Genomic DNA, 23484 nt, shown 5'->3' with positions numbered 1-23484 from the left:
ATGGAAGTCACTCCAGATTGATGCCCCGTGAGAAGAGATTCAGGACCACGGTGGGCACGCATCACAGGTGCTTTGTAAGGTCCATCTCCTGAATGGTTGCAGGGACCATTTCCATGTGAGAACCTGTGATTACGAGCACTGATGATGTGGGTCCATTCAGCAGAGTTACGTAGGCAGGGTTCAGCTGGGAGTTCTCCATGTGAGGGAATTGAACTCAACAGGAGTTGTGCCTATTAGCTCATTATGGTGCACTGGAGAAACAGTGTGGTAGAAAGCAGGGGAGCCTGGCTTAAGGCCACTAAAAGTTGGGGGTAGGACACAGTTATCTGTTCATCTTGCAGAGGTCTGGAGTCATCAGGAGAGTGCGGGTAAGTGCAAAAGGGTTTTTTGTTTCTTTGTCTGGACTTGGTTTTGTTTGGGTTTTTTTTTGTTTGGGTTTTTTGTTCGTTCATTTGTTTGTTTGTGGTTGTTTTGGTTTTCTTGTCCAGTGGCCCCAACCTTGAAAAAATGCTGATCCTGTGTGTCTTTCATTCTGCCCATGGTCAAAGACTCTCCTCGCTGTGGTTGCATCTGGGTTGGTGTCAAAAGGAATTCAGATGGCTTGTGTCTAAAATCAGAGCTAAAACTGGGCAAATTATGCTTGGGATAATTGATACGTATTTGATTTCTATTGCTTAACAAGAGGATGCAGGAGCAGGATTAATTGAAATGAGTTTGCAGGAAGGGTATCAAAATCCATACACTGAAAGCAATTAATGAGGGACCTCCCCTGGGATTATTAGAAAGACTACTAGGAAGATAGCAAATTACGGAAAATTAAAGGTACTTGATGCAGGGCAGAAAAAGGAAAACAAAACCCAGGCTGGATAATTAATTATGAAACCAAAATGATATTCTATTTGGGTAGAAAATAAACACATTGAAAGAGTCCAGAGATACTTCTGTGAGTAGATGACTGGGGCACTTCCACTGTTTCTGTGAAGCACAGGCAATGTTTTAAATTTAGTAGAAAAATTAGGAGCTTTTAAATTTATTCCTCAGAAAAGCAGAGGGACAATGCTAGAAATGGCTATTTTGTGTTGCAAAAGGGAAGAAAAATTAATTCAGTGTCTGTTCCCTTGCTGTTCCCCCTTCTCCAAACCAACAGAGGCAACAGGCACATCTGCCCTTCTCCCCAATTCCTATAGGCAGAGAACGGGGCCGATTTAGAAATATCATTCCTGCAAGGAATGTCAGGAGCTGTTGTGGACTGTTACCATTAAGACGACTGGTGACTTTGTTTTACATATATGTGTGCTGATTTTACTTCACCTCTATAAAGAGGCCTTTGATTAGATTTTTGTTAGGACTCACTCCAAGTTGCACAATACTAACACAGTTATTTAAGTGGAGATCTTTCCTTTGGCCTTCCACTTTCCCTGTTTCTCCTGTCCATCATAGCTCAAAATGACTACATTTTTCATTTCAGAGTATTAGATAATCAAAGGGCACTGTTATTTCATAAATGTCCATTAAAAAAAAACCCCAACGAACGACAGAAAGCAACTCTTATTGCAATGGAATATTAGCAAGTTGTTCTGAAAATGGATACTTTAGTTTTCAACTTCAGTAAATAGAGCTCATCAAAGCTCACAAGAACTAGCTTACAGCTCTTAAAAACAAGAGCGATTCTGTGCAAGTTAATGATGAAGCAACGTGGTTGGTAATTGTAGCAGATGATTTTGGGCTGCTTCTAGGTAAGATTTGGTATACCTTTATACACTATTGATAGACTTAAAAAACCCAACCAAACAAAAAAAGGTAAAACCAAATAAGCCAACGCTGGTGCCCTGTTACAGGAATGGTGCTGCTGCAGGAAAGAATGAGAGGAAGTGGGGCTGATCTTCAGGCCTTTTCCGTAAGGTTCAGCTTTACTGAAGGCTGAAGATGCTCAGCACTACGTGTGACTAGTTCCTTATCCTGTCTGAAATGCAGATCTCCCAGCCTCTTCTTCTTGATACCAGTGAGTTGTTTAACCTCTAACATTTTATTCTCTGTCACTTGGGCATGATATTGGTAATAGTAATAGTTTACAGCCTCCTGGGGACCTAAAGGATCAATTATTAGGGTTTATATAATTAGAGTGTCCTGCCCTGTTTGGTGTTACCTCCCACCCCAAAAGGTGCAACGCAGCCTCATAATTTATTTTTCACCTGCCCTGTCTCTGCACTCTCTTAACAACACCACAACTGCTGCAGACCCAGATCCTACCCTTGGAAAACTGAGGCGGTTCCTTAGCCAGTGCCTCCCACCAGCTTATGGAGCTGCTCCATTAATGACCACTGTGGGCAGGTAAAGCCACCTTTACCTCTGATGAAAGCCACCTTTACCTTTGGCAAAAGCCATGCCTGGCTCCAAGTGCAGGGCCAGATCCTTGGGGAGTTGCCCTGCCACAGCCAACATAGTGTTCAGATGTGACACCACTTCAATTCATTGTTTCCATTTCTACAATAAGACGATGTAAAAATTCTTGTGACTGAACATGCAAAGGCACTCATAAAAAAGCCTATTAATTTTTATGCCTCATAAACACAAACCAAAATTCTCTTTAAGTTTGCTGTGAAAACATTCCTCTTAAAACCTGAGTTTGTAGGAGACAGAACAAATAGGATTTCAAAACAAAAGTCTGGTTTCTATTCTCTCGAGAATTCTATTATTGTTAATTAATAATTCTGGTTTGCCTTTGTTTTCAAGGCTTTTCAAGGGAAATATTTCTGAAGCTCCACTGTTTTACTGCTTTTCTTTGATGAATATTTTATCAAATAGTAATCAACATCTTGTAATACAATTGTATGGTTTACAACTGTTATACACTGAAACCTAAAGCAACTGAAAGAAGCAAAAGCAGAAGACAAAATTATTAAACCTCTAGACTTTCAGAAAAGCTGGAGTGCCATAATATTAATTTATGCTAAAGCCAAGCAGCATGTTGCTGTTTTGCTACTGCCTGTCACTTCCCTGAGTGGTGGGATTTGTCTGCTAGCATGTCATCCCACATTTAATCATACTTTTGGAAACGTGGGCATAGGAAGTGGTGGTGCTAGCAAGGCCACCCACTGTTGTCCGAGCTGTAAAGCAGAGCCCTGGCAGACACTGACATGTGCTTGTCCCTCTCTCAAGGTGGGCCATTGGTCTTGATGACATTGCAACCTTCTACATGCCTGACGATTATGGCAGCTCATCAAATAGTAGACTTTTTTTATTTATGTATTGAAGAGCTATTTGAAAACAATGTGGTGGTTTTATGGTCTGAGCGTACGGCCATTTCTCCTCAGCAGCTGTGCTGGGTGCCGTGCCGCCAGCTCAGCACACAGACTCGCTTCTGATGCAGAACATCGCTGCTGGATGAGAGCATTTCTAGCATACATGATTTATTTACAGGCTGACAAAATGCAGGCCTTAAGGCTGAATATTAATGTAATAACCCTAACTGCAATAAACCGGCTGTTTTTCAGAAGTGCTGATCTCCCACAGCTTTCAATGGCCCTAATTTTCCCCTCCCATATTCTTCAGTGCTCTAAAAATCAGAGAGCTTTCATTTCACTCTCTAAATACAGTCTTGTGTCAAGCAGCCTTCAGTGTTACCATTTTGTTTTGGGATTGATTCCTGTGTTCTGCTAAAACCAGAGGCTTGCAAACTGTTTGGGGGACTGTTTTTAAGTTGTTGTTTTTTGTTTTTTCTTTTCCCCTTAAATATTCAGAAGAATAGCACTATATACAGCACTCCCCCGAACAGTACACAGGAACCACAGGTATGCTGTCACCATTAAATGACACCCCTAGGGAAGCTTCAAACAGTTTAGACACAGGAAATCTTTCTGGTGGAGGAGCGCTGGCATGTTTCTGTGGTGTGTGTTACAAGGATGTATTTAGACGATTGCTGTCATTCATATTTTAAGTTACCAGGTGCAGAGAAAGGGCTAGAAAAGCCTGTGCCCACCCTGCCTAAAAAGATTCCTTTTCTCCTGCCATCACACTTCTTTGTTCAGTCCCAGTTTCCAGCTGTATGAGCGGCAGCAGCTTTCACCATCCCTCCTCAGTTTGCAAGGTGATATCTAATTGTTTTTCTTTGCTAAGAAATGGGTGGAAAAACGAAGGCCGCTCTGTGGTGGGGGGAGGCAGAGCCCCTGCTTGTTGGCAACCACCATCCGGAGGGGAGGCTGAGGCTGGCGGCCACGGGGCCGGGCGTGAAACAACAGCATGTAGTGAGATCAGGAGACTTGACCTTGCTGCACTGCTATTCCTTAGACTTCATTTTCAAAAAGTGTATTTAAACCTGTGAGAGCTGTTTATCTTATACTGATGTCCCTCCAAACGATGATTCTTGTACAGCAAAGCCCTGCCAAATTTTCCTGTTCTCGTGTGGTCTTGGGTTGCCGATATACTATTCAGTAGGAAATAGAAGGCCTAAAACCAATACTTGTGGAAAGATGATCAAAAGAAGGTGAGCAAGACTGTTTCTTGCCCTTAAAGAGATGACAGGGGCAATGGCTTGAGGAATCTTTGCTTTTCTATGGCTATTTTCATGTATATTTCTACAAGTATGAAGTAGGAGGAGCTGCAATGAACATTTCACAGGAGCAAATCCTGTTCAAGATCAAGAAACTAACTTCCATAAGCTTTGGCCCCAGTTTATGTACTTTGGAGTGGAATTTAAAAAAAAAAAAAAATGCCAGAACCAATATACAGCTCTGAGCAGACAGAGGGTTTATCATATTCCTATTTTATGATTCTTATGCCAGAGGGAATCTTTTATCATAACTGTGCTGGTATTGTTGCATTCATTAAAGAAAAAAAAAAAAGAGGGAAATTGTATTGCTCACCCGGTGTTTCATTTCTGATGAGTGGTCCCGCACACCACGGGAGCTCAGAGGCAGGCATGTACGGGAAAGCCCTCTGACCTCCCCATGGCACTAGGTGGCCTCAACAGCACGAGGGTGATACTCCCCATTTTGCCGTCACCCTTGTGTTTGAACGGCAAAGGCGGTTGGTGGCTCTGTGCTGCTCGCTGAAGGGTTTTTAGGAGTTCACCAAGGAGGCAGCAGCGGGAGTGGAGCTCAACTCGCTGCCCAGAGCCCGAAGAGTTGCAGATGCTGAGCAGCCGTAAACCATCAGCTCTGCTCCAGGATGGGACTGGGGGGAGGGTGAGAAAGAAAATATGGTGGTTTTTTCTCAGAACAACAACCCCTTTACTTCCTCAGATGGGCTGTGTGCACAGAGGAGTTGCTCACCTGAGTATACTGGGCCAATACAAATTGCTCAGTGGTGGTTTTTACCCCAGCTGAAGAGCCAAAGTTTGGGATTCTGTCACCCTTTCTTTAGCCTGAGTGTCTCCCCACCTCTGTCTGCTGTGGGCTGCTTTAGGCACAGCTGGCCTAACCAGCAGGAGCTGTCGCACATCTTTCAGACCAGATCATGCTAGTGTTTATATGAAGTTAACGGAAGGATTTAAGGCAAATTCACAATACGAGCGAAACTTCCTGGCTGTGTGTAAATCCCCATCAGATGGCATGTAGTTTCCAAGGTAATATACAATGCATGGAGGAAATACATCCTCACATCCCCCGAGGCAGTGAGCGAGAACAGACTGTGGCTGTGCTCCTCCGAATCCTTTCGAATAGCTCTTGTACCCACGGGGAGCTCGAGGGCACAGGAAGCCTGAGAGCACACGGGGACAGCAGGTCACTCTGCAGCCAAGGATGGGCACATCGGCACTTGGGCACCAAGACCTTCGTTGGGTGGGGAAGATTTATAGGGACAGGAAAGATATTTGTATTTTTTTACATTTATTTTTTTTTACGTTGGAAGGATGACTGAAGAATTTTATAACTGTTTCATTTAAATGCTGAGCTCTCAAGAAACTGCAGCCAGCCTCCTGCTGACTCCGTGTGTGCACTTACGGTCGGTCTACAGGTGTCAGACAGTTGGGAAGAAATATAGGTGGAAAGAATCATTTGGAGCATATTGGATTTTAATGAAACAAACTGTTTCTGGGATAATCTTTAATCTTCTCTGTGTCCTCATGGTGATCGGGAGCCAGCCTTTTTATGCATTGCTAACTGTTCACAGCAGAGTATTGCTACACCTTGCAGCTGAAGCCAGACTTTAAAAAATCTTTAGATACCTAATTCCCTCTAAAATCAATACTTGCTAATTAGCACACCTATTTAGCTTCACACACATACATATAAATTGCATATTAGTGATGCCCTGCGCAAATATATGCCTTGGTCTCCAGACATTATTTAGAAAGATACGTTAGAGGAGTTGAGAAGGTACCTGCAGATCAATTAGTATCCCAAATTACTGCTCTTGGATGCTGGTTTTTCTAGGTCCACATGCAGCTGGGCTTTTCCCGGTGGAGGTTTGCCCCTGCTGTAAGGTGGTTAGGTGACCTGTCTGTGCCTTTTCCCTCTTCAAATTTAATCTTTACAGGGTTGAAGACATGTTTATGGGATTAGGGAGCTTGAGAGTACTTTTTTCCATGGAATTTGTTATGGTGTATGAGGGGAAATTGTAGCAGAAAAGGCAAAGAGAGCAACTGGCCTTTCAAGTTTCCACCCATCCCTGGGTATTTCTAAGGGAAGAGGCAATCAACTCCACATCATGCGATTTTCCCTTCTCTAATGCAGAGAGGAGTAGGGGCTGAAGTCCTCCCTCTCCCCAGCTGAAAGGAGGTGACCTGGGCGTAGTTAAACATCAACGTATAAAGCCTTAAATTATGTGCTAAACTGCAAAACAAAACCTGAAAGCAGCTGGTGATTGCTTATAGTAATGCAGAATAGAAAAGAAAGAATGCAAAATGAGCAAAATGCCAAAAGATGTAATTCCCTTCAAAACATGAGCCTGAGAGACCCCGGGGAGGGGGTCGGATGCAGGGGCAGGCAGGTGCCTGTGCCTGTGATGGTGCAGTAGGAAGGCACAGCTCACTTTGCTGCTTTGGATATTCACATCACTGTGTGCCAGAGGGCTGAGATGCCTGTCCTTGCTGAGCAGAAAAACCCAATCCACCACGAAACTGTTTGAACCCCTTTTTTTGGATTTAGGTGAAAAGCCCTTTTTTCCCTTCCCTGTTTGGCAGGTCTTGGCCCTGTTTCCCAGCTTCAGCTGGTACATCCTTCTCAGAAGGCCTAGGGCTAGCTCTGGGTGCTGCTTCTTGGGGCTTTGCTTGCCAACCGGGGCACTCTGTTTTGGAGTAAAATGATGGTAGAAGAGATGTTCAGGAAGGTGTGGGATGACATATGGTTTTCCCTGCTCCTTAGCTGGGCAGTAAATATTCATATTCTTAATGTTACCTATTTTAATGCAGCTTTGTTGACCAAGTAGACAACATGCATATTTTTACTCTTTTCTTTTTTTCTTTTTTTCCCCCCTTCTTTTCTGATGAGAGAAAAAAAGATCTATGCATACACCTCAGAGGCAGCAACTACTTTTGGCTAACAGATTGATGCTGCTCTACTGCAACTGGTCTTTTTTCAAGAAGTACTGAAGACCCTTCAACCCCGAGTGAACTGAACTGAGATGCAGAGAAAGGAAACCTGGGGCATCAGTGGGTGGTCATGCAAACTGCAGGCACCCAAAATCAGGGCTGTGTTGGTAAAGTTTGGTCTTTCCGTTACCTCCTTTTCTCTTCCTAGCAGGCACTTTGCAGTATGAGTTCAAGGCATTTATGAAGGAGATGAATTCGTTGTGTATTAGCAGTAAGGGCAGGACTTGTCAGAGGGCATTTGGCCACTAACCAGGCACCTGGTCCTGTCCGCGGAACCTGTGCCTGTGAATAATGCTGATCTTCTTTTCCCTACATAGCTATGTATGTATAAAAATCCTGGTGCAGCAGATTTCTGAGCAACATATATCTGAATTCATTATGATAAAATGGTCTTGTTAAATTTTCTTGTAATTTGATGTGAGATAATAGAGTAATGATTTTAATTTTTTACTCTGCAGTAAAAATCTAACAGAGTTCTTTATATGTTCTTTCAAAGTAAGTAGACATAATTACAATTGACAATTCAATTTTCTAGTGGTCTCTGTGCATTTTCTGTTCCCTCCTCAATAAAGGAAAATAGCGAGGAGGTTGTTTGTAAGCAGCAGTTCTTGAGGATTGTGTTTTTATAAGGTTTTTACACCTCCTTTGTGTGGAAAAAAAGCAAGAACATTAGGATGAAACTAATGCAAACAGAGCCTTCAAAAATGTGTCTTTTGGTGATGTAGAGAGACTAAGAAGAAAGATCTGAGCTTTTGCCCTTCTTTTCTTCATTGCACATTTCAGATCAAATCCAGCGCTGGACTCATCTTTGGAAGCTCCTAGGTGCTTTAAATCTGGGATTTCAACATATTTCCAGCAATGTAAGAAGCTTTTTATATGCTAGGGAAAGGGATGGATGATGAAAATAGCCAGATTTTCTCCTTTCATTCAAGGTGATGTAGATTAAGTGTGACTCCTCTGAAGCTGGTGCAGGACCTGCACCAGGGGATATGGTAGATGTAAGATAGGGCTGATTGTCCTCCAGTATGTTACGTCTGAGCAACCAGTTTGGATTCGGAAAGAAGAACTGGGAGCGTGCAGGGTTTTGGAAAGGGGAAGAAAGGACGCAATTCTGGCTCAGCTGGTAGGGAGCGGCGGGATGCTCAGAAGCTGCGTGCCAGGCACTTTGGCTGATCCGCTGTGAAGCTTTCCCTAAACTGCCGAGGTTTTGTGTGTTGCTCATGTCCACAGCCCAGGAAGCCGTATTTGCCAGCTGACCTCACACGAAGTGGTGAGGATTGACCGTGGCTGATTTGAGCTCTTATGGTTGCTTGCTAGGCCAGAGCTTTTCTTAGCCACTTGGCAGCAAACACTGGCGCTGGTGATGGATAGCCTGGCCTAAAAGGACAGCAAGGACCAGACTGGATTGCCCAGGCAACTCAGACTTGCTCCTCGGGGATGGAGTTACTGTTCACTGTGATTTCTTTTCTGCTGACATTGTGCTCTGCAAATTATGAGATGCAAAAAATATGTGGGGAAGTTTTAATTGTAAGGCTAATTAAATGAGACCATGACTGTGTTAAATCTGTGGATCCATTTCCCAGGAACAGCAGGAATACAGGAGAGCAGGGCTGGGACCTTGCACGGATGCATCTGCATATTTCCATCAAAGGCAGTCATTTGTCATTTTATGCTTGTGCAGGTTTTTGCCCTAAAGAACCCTGTAAAAAAGTATCTTTTTAGGGTGATTTTTTTTTTCCATTAAAAGTTGGACTGCTCCTAAAGATGGCTATGCTTGTGACAGCTGGGAAGAATGTGGGGTAATTGTCTATCCCTACCAATTTTACGGACAAAGCATAAAACAGAGCAGTGACTCGGGGCACAGCATGGGTGTCTCTGTTCCAGAAAGGCTGTGTCCACTGTCAGGGTACAGCCCCGGCAGGAAGTGCGCAGATCGGCAGAAATACATGAAAGGCCATCAAAACGGTCATTGCCCGCCAACCTCCCAGAGCACAGTCCTGCAAGGAGCCACTGAGGTACCCTGAGAGCTCACCGTGCTTCGGCCACGTGCTGAAATACGACTGGTCTTGTCCTAAAGCCAACCAAATCGACAAAAGCTGTGTCAGTCACATTTTGATAGGCTGTCATCTGGCTATGGCACGCTGCGGTCTGGCCATGCCAGGGCTCGGAGCCCGGGCTTGTCTGTGTACTTCATGGGCTTCAGAGTTGACTGCCTTCACCTTCGTGACTGGCATCCAGAGAGGAGGTTGTTGTCGCAGTCAGGTCTTGCATCTTTATGGAGTATTAAAGAGCCATCACGTGTCTTACTGGGGAAGACCAAGAGAGCTTTTGGTCTTCTAATCAAGATGCTACTAAACCCAGGTTTTCTAACAGGATGGTCCCACTGTATGCTGGATCATTGTCTTCTTGTACAGGTGCCTCTTTCATCTTTAGTTTCAGAGCAGGAGATGCCCAGTCACAGGAAGGACCATACTGTGCCCTTAAAAAAAAAAAAAAGGGAAAAAAAAAAGAAAAAAGAAAATTATAGGTCTGTGATTTCAGTGCTATGAATATCACTTGTTGTCAAGGTGGGAGTCTGGAGTCAGAGATCAGCACAGGGAACAATGTGCCAGCCAGCCTGCTTGAACTTCAGTCCTTCTGAACCAAGAAATACTTTAATTATTTTATGCAACACGTGGCCTTTTGATTCTGGCAAGCAGAGGCAGAAGAGAAAGTTGCTATGCAACCAAGCAAGCAGCTGCTGAGCTGAGGAGTCCAGGAACTGGGAACTTTCACAAATAGGGATTGTCTTGAAAAATACAAACAGGCAGAATTTTATGATTGCTTCCAATTATCATATTTGTCATCATCTTGCTTCTGAATTTATTTAGCCAATGTTGGCAAAGGGTCATAAAAATGTTGCCTCAGGTGCAGTCTGGCAGCCTGTTTGTGGGACTACAAAACTATGGGAATTTGGCTTTGGTGAGAGTGACATTCTGTACATGCAGCTGACAAGGGACTTTATTTCAGTCTAGGCTTGCATTGAATCCAGAAAGCTCCCCCTGTAACCGTAGTGCTAGCTCGGGCCTGACTTCCCTCTGGCAGCAGCGCAGATTCAATGTGAGGCTGAGCCCAAAGCCAGGGGCTTGCAGGGATGTGCTGTGAGGTGGGGGGGGGCACGCACTTCATTTCTTCCTAAACCAAAATGAGATACAGGGTCAGGGCAGGGACCTTCACTGTGGGGTGAACATTTGTTAAGATGAATGGCTGAATTTTGCTCGTGTTGCCTGCAAAAATAAACCCGGCTATCTTCTTAAAGACTGGGCAAGCAGAAAACTCTGGTGCTACCCCTCTGCTCAGTTATAGTTCTGATACGTGTTGCTAGCAGGGAGACCTGTCTGTCATTAGCCTTTTATTAAATAAATAAACGAATAAATTGTAGTGAAAAACAAGCTCCCTTTTGTTCCCTCAGATACACACTATGAGCTAGTAAAGGTTGCTGACAACCTTTTTAGTGGAGTTACAACTGAATTACAACAGGACATAAAATACAAGCTCTGACTACCACTTGTGCCATTTAACTACTTAATAAATTCCAAAGCAAGTGGGCATTCAGGGCTGTAAACAAGTCCTTTACTACCATCCCTTCCCATACAGGTTGTAGACACTGTTTAAAGACTCTGACTTAGAAGTAATATTTTGGAATAATCACTTCTCCCCCTGCGCCACAACGTAATTCATGGGGGGGGTTAGGTGAAGCCCCTGCAAGGGCAGATTGATGGTTGAAGAACTGACAAGGAGAGCCACAAATCCTTCATCAAATTACAGCCAGGGTGTTCAGGCTGCCTCCTCCTACTCTTAGTGATAATATCTAGACAGTAAATTATCATATCAAAGTATAAATTCAAAGAAACAGAGTGATAATCATCTTCAATTCCTGGTGGATAAGCAACTAATGGGAGATTTAATGTACTACAAATGCAGGAGATAACAAAATAATTACAAAATGGCAAACTGCTGAAGATTTTTAGGAGGAAAGACAAGGAGAAAAATGTTTTTCAAGTAGTGCTTGTTATAAGGAAAACATATATCAACAGCCCGTCTTTGAACAGATGCATTAGGGAAATTATACCCAAGCATGTCCACTTGGTGTGTTTCCTTGTTCTGCATGTTCCTTAAATTGTGTTCGAGCAAGAGACCATAATCTTTTTTTTTAATAGTAAAGCTCATTTCCCTGGTTGCAGGAAATAATGGTCTAATTTGTCTGTTCATGGTTTGGGATGTTTAGAGTATATAGAGTGAATGGGTAATGGTGCAGGCACCCAGGAAGCCTTTCAGCCCAAAAGGCCGTTTAAAAATACTATTATAAGATGTTAAATCAACCCGAAGGAGCTGAATGGGAAAAATCAGAGAGGTTTCTGTCTGCAAAGCTGCAATGTGTCTGCCTGGAGCTGGGAATTGGTGAGTGACGAGGCAGTGGGGGATGGCTGGGTTTGCTGGTGGGTGGTACATGCCATGCAGCAGTCCACAAAAGGTTTGTGAAAGCGGATGAGCAGCAAGATTGAGTTTGTGAGGCAAGATTGTATCAGATGGGAGATGTATTACTGGTGAAGTTTTTTTATGGCTGAATATATAAGAAAATTGCATCTTACAGATATTATGCAGCAGGAATCTGCAAAATGAAGCCATGCCCTGATCCTGGAGAGGGAAGATGGATGCTGTGCTCAGGTCCTAGGTCTGTCTGCCAGAGGGGACCGTGCTGGTTGCAGTGGAGACTGAGGCAGGTAAGGGAGGTTTGGAAAGGGGGTGGAAGGTGGACTTGGGCTCTGCTTGGCAGGGTTGTGCCTGTAGTGAGGAGAAGGCACCAGGAACTTCCAGAGCGGCTTAGAGTTTAATCTGGACAGAAATGCAACAACTGAGGAAGAGCAGAAAGGCAGTTAGGAGCTAAGTTGTGCTGTAGGAGTGAATGAAGGATCTTATGGCGGGTGACAGCTCGAGAACAACAAACCGCTCCTTGGGAAGAAAAAAGCACCATTTCACATGTCTGTGAAGCCATCATTTGTCTTCTGGTGAGTGCAGGCTGAGTGAGGTGAGTGCATCTACAGAGACTCTGGCCTTTTCCAAACACTGAAAATAATTATCCTTGTTCCAAAGAGCTTACAGTCAAAACCAAAAGAAGACAAAGACGAGTTCAAAGGAAACAAGGACAAGAGAAATTTAAGAGTGTACAATCTTCAAAATGTCATTAATTGTAAATAATGATTTGCCTGACCTTGGCACTGCTCCCAGGAAGTCACACCAGGCTCAAGAATGCAACACGATGACGCACAACTTGAAAATATTGTGTCAAGCACCACCTGGTTCCTGTTAGCTGAATGCCTCGTTGACATTGCTCATTTGTTCTTCACTCAGCTGAAAACTCATGGACTCATTGATGGATGGAGCTTGATGGAACTGCTTGGCAAACGTTAATGGTTTTAAAATGTTTAATAAATTACTAATTAAAGGAGGGGAAAAAACAGAGCTCAAAAAAGTCTGCAAGAATGTTGTGGGTTGTTTTTTTTCCCCAACATCTTGAAAATTAAGTATTTTAAATTGATTGACAAAAACTTTTTTCTTTTTTTTTTTTCATCTGCCTTTAGGATGTTTATGGAAACTACTTTGATAGGTATACCCAAATACTGACAATGCTCCTTGTCTCTTCCTCAAGGACCTTGGTATTGCTTGTGAAGATATCATTTCTATGAAACCTGTAAGTGGATCACACCAATTTGTTTTTTGAAGCAGAGCTTCATGGGGGTACCCTCTCAAAGCCCAGCTGGTAGGAGATACAATGTTCATGAACTAAATATCCATAATGGTTTTTGGGAGGAGTATGCATTGATTAGCTTTTCATACCTCTAAATCAAATACAGAGAAGTATTTTAACTGCTGGCATCCATCTTAGCCTCCTGCAGACTAACTGACCCATCTGCTTTGCTTGCTACTGCTGCAAAACTGGACTTTAACTTCATGGATGAGAAACTTCAAGGTGACCATAGGGTAGATGCCCAAGTGTAACGATTCATGTGCCATTTTGTCCCCTTTTAAAAATGTAGAGTTAATTTCCTAATTAATAGTGGGATGATGTTTGCTCTTATTTCCTTTCCCTATGGGGAGAGGTTTTGGACTTTTATAATACTCTCTGTGTGTGTGTGATGTGTCTATGCTCATACAGATCATGCACATGTGGATATTTATGTCTACATATCTGCCTTTCTGTCACAGATTGCTGTGATTGCTATATACTTGTGGCTGAGAAAGCAGGGCTAAAATGCAGCTTGAACGGATATGGGAAGCTGGAGACCCTCGTGGTAATAATTAGTGTTTCTTGAGGAGTGACTCCATGTTCTTGAGCTGACCCCCAAGGAGAAAATCTCTGCTTTAAGGGGCACATGTTTTGCTAGAAATACTCTGATTCAAGCTTGGCTCCTCCTGTTGTGTAAATGAACTTGGATAATGAAGCAGTTGTAATTTTTAAGATTGAGATTAATGCATCTAATGAACCTCTGCTCATTCAAATTTACACTGAACAGCTTCTCCATGTAACAAGCGGATAAGAGGAACACGGTTTATCAAGTATCTTCCCCCCATCCTCTTTCCTGATAATATAAATAAATCTTGCCAAGTTACTTTTTCGAGAGAAAATACAATATTCTCTGGGTCTCAGTGAGCAATTGTGAAACCAGCTGTTTCCTCTATTCTTTAAAAATGCCATTTGTATCTAATGATTCAAATCAGAAATGTGAGGAGGACCACATAATTCCTTCCGAGGCCTGAAGAGATCTTGCTGTGACTTCAAACCCCAGCAAACCTAACAAAATCAAAACAATCCTAAATAATGACAGCTGAATGGAAAGTTTGGGGTTTTTTTTCTGAAAGTCTGCAGTTCTACAGGAATTAATGTTTCTTAGTCATCTAAGATCCCATATTGGCAAGCGAAATAACAAAATGGAGAAAACGTCTAGAATACCATCCATAACAAAACGAACAAATCAGGAATTTTGCCAAGATGTAACTTAGGCAATTAAACAGGGAAAACATTCCTGCCTTAATCTTGCTGTGTGTTTATTTGTTCATCTTAAGCTAGAATTAGAACTTGTAGATTTATGTACTGTATATAAAATAATAATAATAAAAAAATCTCTGCTAGAACACTTCTTTCTGCACAGAAAGTAATGTTTGGCAGAGATGATTCTATACTAGCAGATTTGCCTTTCAAATATCCTCACAAATTAAAAAAAAATTCTTGATGAACCAGTTTAACTCTTCTGAGCACTGAAGAAAAGCATCCATGGGTGACACAAACTGAAGCCCTAACCTGAACATCTGCAGCTGAAGTCCTATTTCTGTTGACAATTGGAATCCCTTGAGCTAGGCCAAGCATGGCAATGGTAGCAAGGCTATCTAGAAATAGAAATACCTTATAACCAAGCCAACCTTTGCCTCCTCCTGCCCTTAGGAGACCCTTCCCTCTAAATTGGTGGTTTTTCTTTAGGTTCAAAACTCTCTGTAGAATTTCTCCTGAACCAGCTCCTACCCCAATTTTTTTACGTTTTATGAGCTCGATTCACCCTTTGCTACTAAAACTCTGCCATTCTCCCAGAGAGAGGCTGACAAAGCCTGGGTTGGGAAGATTTTGTTCGGTTCATAAAATTTGCTGACTTTTTACCAGGTGCTTTGCACCCAGGTGAGAGTAGTTCAATTTGCTGGACGAGCCAGAACCTGCCCATGAAAGAAAGGCCGGGTGACAAGAGACATTGCTGATGCCTCTGTGCGGCTCTCCTGGGTTCGACATGGGGAAGTTTCCCTGGAATTGGTTTCTGTGTTGATGAAGGTGTGGGGAGGTGGAAGGGCAAGGGCTTTTCATAGTGTGAGATAGCAACACACTGTTGTAGATGGCTCTTGTTTCAATTCTGCGTGCCACTAACTGCTGCTAAGCCAAAGATAATATTGCTGCTGGTAGAGAGGAGGCTTCTCCAGTTTTGGTAGCCCTAACTATATGCCATTAAGAGAGGGAATCAGAAATGTTGAGCATTACACTGAGTGCCTCTGATGCCTCTGCTCACTTCTAAAGCATGGGGATTGTCAGGGCTTAGCAGGGATGTGGACTGAAGGAAATCTGGGCTGGTAAATGACCTACTTCCAAACTTCTACAATTTCATGTGAGAATAGCGAAAACCACAGTAAACATGGGATCACAGAAAGCTCTGTTTCTAAAGGCACTTTTCAGAAGAACCTCATTTTAAGGCAACGCTAGCTCTGGAAATAACTTATTACACTTATAAATAAGATGCTCATGAATAATTTACGCTACATTAACTTGTAAATGTGATAGCTTTTGAAATCATTAAGCTCCAGTAGCTTGCTTTGTAAATCCATTGGCTGGGTCTCATTATTAAAAGCTAATTAGCTCGTTCAGCTGGAACATATTTTGTAAAATAGCTATGCTCGTATTCTTCTTTATATTACAACAGATTAATTATTAATTCTAAAAATATTCCAGCAATGGCATAATGGAAATATTTAATAATAAAGATATAAAAATCTATACAAACAGATAATTCCATTACATCTTTAACAAGTTTTCCAAAACCTGGTAAGTGAGGTATCAGGTTTATGGTTGTTTTTATGAACATATGATATTGGAAATCTCTGATTTATACATTATTCCTATAAATATTAAAGATTGTAATTTATACATGGGAGGGATATTTTCAAAGGGTTAATTTGGATGTGTGAGAAGCTTGGGGCTTTGCTTAAAAAGTTATACTCCCAAAATTAAATTTCTAAGCCATGGTTGGCACTAGAAAGGATCCAGACACGAATAAGTGTGAGCAGTGCACCCGTGACAGCAGGGGCAAGAGATGGGGCGATGCATGAGGCTGCTTTTGCCTCCACTCACAGGGAAATACTGTGGCTGCCAGTCAGCTGCAAAGTCTTTTTTTTCCATGAAAAGTGTTTTTTATTTGCTACTGAATTTTCATATTGAGGAAACACTGCATTTTTCTTTTGCGTTGTTCCTCCTATAGGTGTTATTTCTGCCACCAGGAAAAGAAGTAAGAGGAGCAGAGGAAAAATAGGCACCCACCGAGCACATTGCACCTCCAGTGCTGGACCAAGCGTCGCACCCAGCAGAGCTCCACAACAAGTGCCAAACCCAGGTGTCATAAACACCCCATTGAGCCGCCAAGCACCTGCCTGTGCCGTACCATGGGGAAGTTTAGCTTTGCATGAATTACTTGCTCCCAAGTCGGCCCATCCCACCCTCTCTATCAAAATAATCACAGTATACCCATCGAGCACAATACAAGAGGAGCTGTTTTGTAGAATGTTTTTATTTCAGTATAAAGTAAAACATCATTTAGGTTCATTTGTGCCAAGGCCCTGGCTTTGGGAGAAGAGGCTCTGTAGGAAAATCAATAGCCACTGGGCATAAAAAAAAAATCCAGCTGCTTTGATAATAATCATCTGTGTTGTATTTGAAAAGTATTTGCTATGTAAAATATCCAAACATTCTTTTTTTTCCAAATATTTTGGGTTTATGTTTGTCTCTCCTTCAAATTTAAACATTTTTAAACTTCAGTACATTTAAATCCCTATTACCAGCTTCTAAAGGGATTAGGGTAAATGGCTTTTATTCTGCAGTTACAATACCATTGCTTTCAAATACATCTTCTTGGATTTCCTGTTCAGAAGAAAAAAAAGGAGGAATTTAAGTAATTCACAGCAAAGCTACAATGTCTCCTTCTGCACTGATGAATGTTTCCCTTCAGGAAAGGCAGTTCTCTTATTAATATAACATCTGGCTTTCATCTTGAATAAATACAACAACTCAAAAGCAGGAGAAAAAGAGTAGAAAAATGTGAATTTTCCGGCATATCAAGCAGCCAAAAGGCCTAATTAACAGAAATAATATCTGGCAAGAAATGCTTCTCAAGAAATTGCCATAAATGAATGTTCTGGGGCAAGGTGTTTCAGGGGGACCACTTGGTCACCCGGAGAGCCAAGACGAGTGGGCTGGCAAGAAGAACAGAAAACAGCATGGATTTATGATTCTGCACATCAAACCAGCCATTATCAGTGGGTCCTTCAGGGAGCCTTTGCTGTATTAACTACAGCAAGAAAGCTGTATAGTCTCACTAGCTGCTTTGTATCCTAGCCGCATGCGATTCAGTGGTGTACTGCCGCCCTTTGCTGCCCTTTCCTCTTGTCAGGCAATGTGCCTCACTCCTGCAGGACTCATCTCGAAGTTCTCATGCCTTTTAAACTGCAGATTTTGAGAATCAGTCTTACTGTTCAGGGAAAAAATAAAGAAGATATTTAGCCTTTTTAGACTTCTATCATTAAAAACATGAAAAAAAAGCCAACCCCCCAGAAACCCACCAAAAAAATCCTCCAGAAAACCAGTGAGGAGGGTAGAGATTTGACAGACATCCCAGAGACATTTTGTTTCCGTGGCTGGAGAGTGGGGCTGTGGATGTATGCACATGCTCCTGATGGAGGTACAAGACCACGTCAGCATCTGCCAGTGAGGAAGGTCTCTCTGGGTTGAACCCAGTTCAGATTTCTTGTCCCTCTCCTTTCCTATTGGGAGTGCATTGATTTGTCCTTGTCCATCAATGAGCAGATGCCATGGTTTAACCCCAGCCAGCAACTAAGCACCACGCAGCCGCTCACTCACACCCCCCTCAGTGGGATGGGGGAGAAAATTGGGAAAAGAAGCAAAACCTGTGGGTTGAGATAAGAACGGTTTAATAGAACAGAAAAGAAGAAACTAATAATGATAATGATAACACTAATAAAATGACAACAGTAATAATAAAAGGATTGGAATGTACAAATGATGCGCAGGGCAATTGCTCACCACCCGCCAACCGACACCCAGCCAGTCCCCAAGCGGCGATTCCGCACCCCCACTCCCCAGTTCCTATACTAGATGGGACATCCCATGGCATGGAATACCCCTTTGGCCAGTTTGGATCAGGTGCCCTGGCTGTGTCCTGTGCCAACTTCTTGTGCTCCTCCAGCTTTCTCGCTGGCTGGGCATGAGAAGCTGAAAAATCCTTGACTTTAGACTAAACACTACTGAGCAACAACTGAAAACATCAGTGTTATCAACATTCTTCACATACTGAACTCAAAACATAGCACTGTACCAGCTACTAGGAAGACAGTTAACTCTATCCCAGCTGAAACCAGGACAGCAGACCAACCTGGTGAGTGGGATGTAGTTGGTTATTTATGTGCTGACAGTCATTATTCCTGCAGGATGCGAGTGGTCTGGGAATGCCCTGCATGGGGCAGGGACGCTGCTCTGCTGGGACGGCAGCATGGTTGCGGCATGGGGGTGGTACCACAGGGACCTTCTCAGGTGCTTGGAGATAACTGAGCAGAGTTTTTTGCAACTTAGAAAATCATCGTGATCCCTGCAAACTGTCAACTGGAAGCTGAGCCCAGCCTGCAAAGAAGTAGTTAGCAGGAAGGCAGTTGGCTATAAATGCTTTTTTATTTCTGTTCCGCTTGAGCTACTGTGTAGCATTTTGATCTGAAAGCTCTCATAATTTAGAAGTTTTAAATTTAATTTTATGACTTTGCGAGATGATAGCTAATCTCATGTTTAATTTTTACCAAGACTTACCTTCCTTCTTTTATTTCCCTTTTCTTTCTTTCTTCCTTTCTTTCTCTCTTTCTCTCTTTCTCACTTTCTTTTATTAAATCCTTCTGGTCTTGTTTGTAAAATGCACTGTAAGGGCAAAGTCCTGGGAAATGCACCCAAGAGCTGCATTTGCCTCGGGGACTTGTATCTTCTCCCTTTATTAGGTCTGCTCCTGTCAGCCTTAAAACTCTGCAGCTTCACAGCATGCCCCTATAAGGCAAAATTCAATTCCTGCTTTCTGTAGAGGGGAAAACTGATGCACAGACCAGATAAATTACCTGCCCAAGGTCAGAGTGTGGCTGAGGGAGCAGTAGCACACTGATGAAACCATCTCTATCCCATTTTGATAAGCCTGAAAGTGGCTCTTGGTAGGAAGCACTAGCATGGGATATCTGCAGCAATGGAAAAAATATCTTTTTTCCCCTTTTCCATGTTATCTTTTTTTTTTTCCTTTAGCTTTCTGCAGCAAACCTTCACATAAGTCTTGGTGGTAAATTCTGTGGCTGATGGATGACTAGGTTACTGGTGGGTGAGGGTAAATGAGCAAAAATAAGTTTGTGGGGAGCAGGCAAAAATGTTACAAATAAATTTGCAAGAATGCACTATCTTCTATCCTGCAAAACCATAGGGACCAAGTCTGGCCCCAGACAGCCGTACTTAATTCCTACTCATCTCGATTACCATCTTTCAGCAGTTTCTGAGGTGGATTAGACCAGGAGGGTACAGTTGAGTTCTCTTGTGATGGCCTCTTTCCATTAACTGAAAGCAAAGACCTTACATGTCAAGACCTTATGTTTCAAGAAGCTATTAGCTAATGACTTGACTTTCGCTTGACAAGTAGAATATTGTCAATGAAAAGAGAGGAGTCACTTTTTCAGTATGGTGAAAATATAGAGAAAGATTTCTGTTGTGGGGTAGACTTCTGTTTCCTGCTGAGAAAAAAATCAGTCTTTTAATTCTTTTATATCTCTTCCATTCCTAAACATATAATCAGTGGTTGCCCAGAAAAATAGCATCAAAATGAAAGACAAGAAGACCTTTTAGTCATCCTTGCCCACACATCGAGGCAGTTGAATTTTCAGTACCCTCTCTTATTCCCCCAGCGCCTCCTTGCTGGTGGTTTTACCCCTGGCCCCTGAGAGCCAGTCAAGTCAGTCACTCATCTACATTTTCACAAGCACTTTCCTTCCCCGTCAGCTCTTAAAGCAACTTAGTGGGCTGGCTCTGGCACATCAGTGAATTTTTCTGGTAATTTTCATCTGGTGATATGTTTTAGTGCATTAGATTGCTACAAAGAACTCCTGGAGAAATATCATATGATTAAAACAGTGAGTATTTGAAAACTCTGTAGAGAAGGAAATTAGCTTAACAGAGATTCACAACTCCTTCCAGAGCCTATTCCAGTTCCCACCAACATCTAGGGGGATGCTGTCATCGAACCGAAAGGGAAAATGGTGAGGTGCTAAATGTGCATTGACATTGAATGCTGCTGAATACTTAGGTAGGACTAAGAAAAGACAGATGGTCTCAATAGCTAATCACAGCTATGGAGGTCTTGTGAAATTAGAAGGAAAATGCATTCCCAGATACAGATACTCTGAGATTTATTTTTTCATCTTGAAAGGCATGAAGATCAGGACAGTGGTTTTAATTGAAACACATCTAAGTTGTTTTTTTCCCATATTTCCTGTATGTCTGCAGGAAATTGAAACCTGGAAATAGCCAATCTGTGATAATTCCATCACCACAAGGGTTTGTCTCTTGCTGCCTTTAGCTGTCCATTCTGATAGATTTGTCTTAACCTGCTCTTTTCTTTCCAATTACAGTGCTGGACCTGGAGCTGGGAGCATCAGAGCTGGCCCCTGCGGCACCGACCAGCCCTGCAAGCGCTACTGCAAGATCAAATAGCCCAAATGATGATGGTGAAAGCAGCAGAAGATGTGAGGAATTTTCCCCAGTCACGGGACTTTCTCAGCAGCACGCATTATTCAGTCTTTCCATTTGTAATCATCACAGAGTCAGTCTTTCCTTACAAGTAAGAAAGGCACACTCCTGCTGACATTGAAAGCACTGGCAAAGGGCTGTAGACATCAGTGGGAAAAGACCAGGCCTTAATGGGTTTTGCCTCTTAAGTAAAACCTCAAATTGAATTCTTTTCTTCTTGCGTATAACCCTCTCAGTAATCTGAAAACATTTATTTCTGTGACCATGGTTCTGGACAATAAATAATTCTTCCTTTGATGGGGAGAGAACTGATGTTCATAGTCCGTAGAGGTACCATTCTTTTTTGAAAAAGGAAGTCTCAAAGGCAGTTTTTCTAAGTAAGTGGTTTGTGCAATCTTTCCAGATGCTGAGTACCTCCTGGGCAGCCCAACTGCACTCAGGTGTCACCTCACTCAGGGGCTGCTCTGCCACTGTTTCTAGGTGGTCGTTAAAAAACAGCTCAGCATTTACGTGTAGCTTGGTTAAAACTCATCTGTTGTGAAATAGTGTGGTTTTCTTGTTTTGCACGATACTCCTCTGTGGGTTTTGGGGCTTTACAGCAAAATATAGACTCAGATATTCTCATGGCATATTAAATACTGTTGTAATGTACCCAAAGACTCCCCCCACCAGCAACCTGGTGTGATGGACTCTAAAAGGAGGTGATGGCACATTACCTTCACCAGGTCTCTATAGGAAAGCTCTGTGTATTGCCCTGACTTTACCGCCTTCTGCTAGTGCAGCCAACACTATGGGGCAGTACAAGTATTGCAGCTCCGTCAGCAGCAAAAAGGAGGAGAAAAGTTGCAAAGAAGGAGTCTGACCCTCTAGCTCTGGCACCAGCCAATGTTTTTGGTAATGTCGGGTGTGGTGGAGGTCCAGCCTCGCACACTGCTTCATCATCGCTGCTTGCCCACGGATGGTGACTCTGTGCTTACCATTAGATATCAGCCCTGAAGGCTTCCAGGCTGTAATGAACTCTAGGCTGAAAGAACTCAAGTCTCCAAGGAGATAATCTACAGGTGTGTTACCTGGTGAAGAATGCCACTGCTCTTCAAATAATTTAAAGAATAATTAAATTTTCTGTATGTGACCAGATCAGTAGCTCTCCAAAAACTGGTCATCACATGCATTATTTAAAAAAAAAAAAAAAATCTTGACATTAATTATGCAATAGGCTTTGTGATTATTTTTTATTGCTATTTTCTTGACTGTGTAATTTACTGTGCATAAATAAAGGGAGGTGGGCAAAAAGAAATCTTTTATAGTGTCCTTTGCTGCAGTAGTGGAAATCAGTTTGTACAGTGATTGCCTTGTGCTTGGTTAGTGGTTCTGTCTTCACATGGAAAAGGGTTATAAAAAGCTTCTTTTAAAAACAGGCTGTAATAATCTTAATTTTATGCCAAATTTCGTAGGACAGGAGGCACTATTGATAGGCTCTTGATCTTTGCAGAAACTTTCTCTTCAGCCTTCTGGGGAAGGTAGAGAGCAGAGGAGGGAGCAAATTCAAGAGCTGAAAATTTTCAAACAAAGATCAGCTGGAGATCCAAACCCAAGTAGCAAAGAATGGCAGCAGTCATGGGCAGTGGGACCGCCACTGCCTCAGATGTTTTCTCCAGCTCCTTACAGAAAATCTCTGACTCTTGCTTTGCGTGTAGTTCGGAATACCATGGGATCACTTTCACTGAACAGGAACAGATGTACTTTATCAGTGCTTGTGTCCTCATTGGAACTCATTTTGTTTTAGGTATCTTTAAATGGGCATGAAAATGGTAAAGGTGAAACCAATCAATGCAATGAAACTGTTTTCAGTGAACAGGCGGACACTGGACATTTAGTATTTTTCCCAGTCTGCTTAATAACAATCCCTTGTATAACATGGTCTACTTCTGTCATTTATTAAAATCTGTGATTTGGGGGGAAGAAAAAAAAAAGCAATATATTTGAGCCTCAAAGGGTTTCAGCAGGGTTCAGTTTGTTTAAATTGTCAAATGTTTATTATTTTCTTTCAGAAGAAAATCCTTATGCTTTGTTGCAGGAGGATATTTTATCAAGTTCAGACAAACTGAACTGGCTTTCAGCAAATAGCATTTGGCTCTTGAATCAGGAGGAAATAAAATAACTTGGTACGGTGTCATCATATTACAAAAGTGGTATTATGGCTACAGGTCAGAAATTCTGGTGTTTGTTCATTTGTATTGAGTATATTGAATTTGTGATACATTATTTGGGTGCCTGGCAGTGTTTTTCTCAATCGGAACTTCACCCTAGTCCAGAACAAAATGCAACCAGTGTG

General features: G+C 42.4%; 2 long non-coding RNA genes across 3 annotated transcripts in view; one reads left to right on the top strand and one right to left on the bottom strand.

Moving 5' to 3' along the window:
• Positions 1–5264: 5264 nt before the first annotated feature.
• On the top strand, positions 5265–22429 carry LOC138686849 (uncharacterized). 2 transcript variants are annotated; one of them, XR_011326169.1, is made up of 4 exons: positions 5265–7635; positions 8312–8388; positions 12162–12291; positions 21032–22429. It is a non-coding gene; the product is annotated as an uncharacterized lncRNA (long non-coding RNA). The 2 variants fall into 2 exon arrangements; XR_011326170.1 differs by lacking the exon at positions 21032–22429 and adding an exon at positions 16579–16692.
• The window catches only part of LOC138686848 (uncharacterized), a 50653-nt gene continuing 44177 nt past the window's right edge, over positions 17009–23484 (bottom strand). Inside the window, exon 3 of the long non-coding RNA XR_011326168.1 lies at positions 17009–17841. This is a non-coding gene — a long non-coding RNA (uncharacterized lncRNA). The remainder of the gene's footprint in view (positions 17842–23484) is intronic.

Source organism: Haliaeetus albicilla, chromosome 9 (assembly GCF_947461875.1).
Source record: "Haliaeetus albicilla chromosome 9, bHalAlb1.1, whole genome shotgun sequence".
Classification (NCBI taxonomy): Eukaryota; Metazoa; Chordata; class Aves; order Accipitriformes; family Accipitridae; genus Haliaeetus; species Haliaeetus albicilla.
The sequence above is the reverse complement of the archived record's forward strand: the minus strand, read 5'-3'. Positions and strand labels throughout refer to the sequence as shown.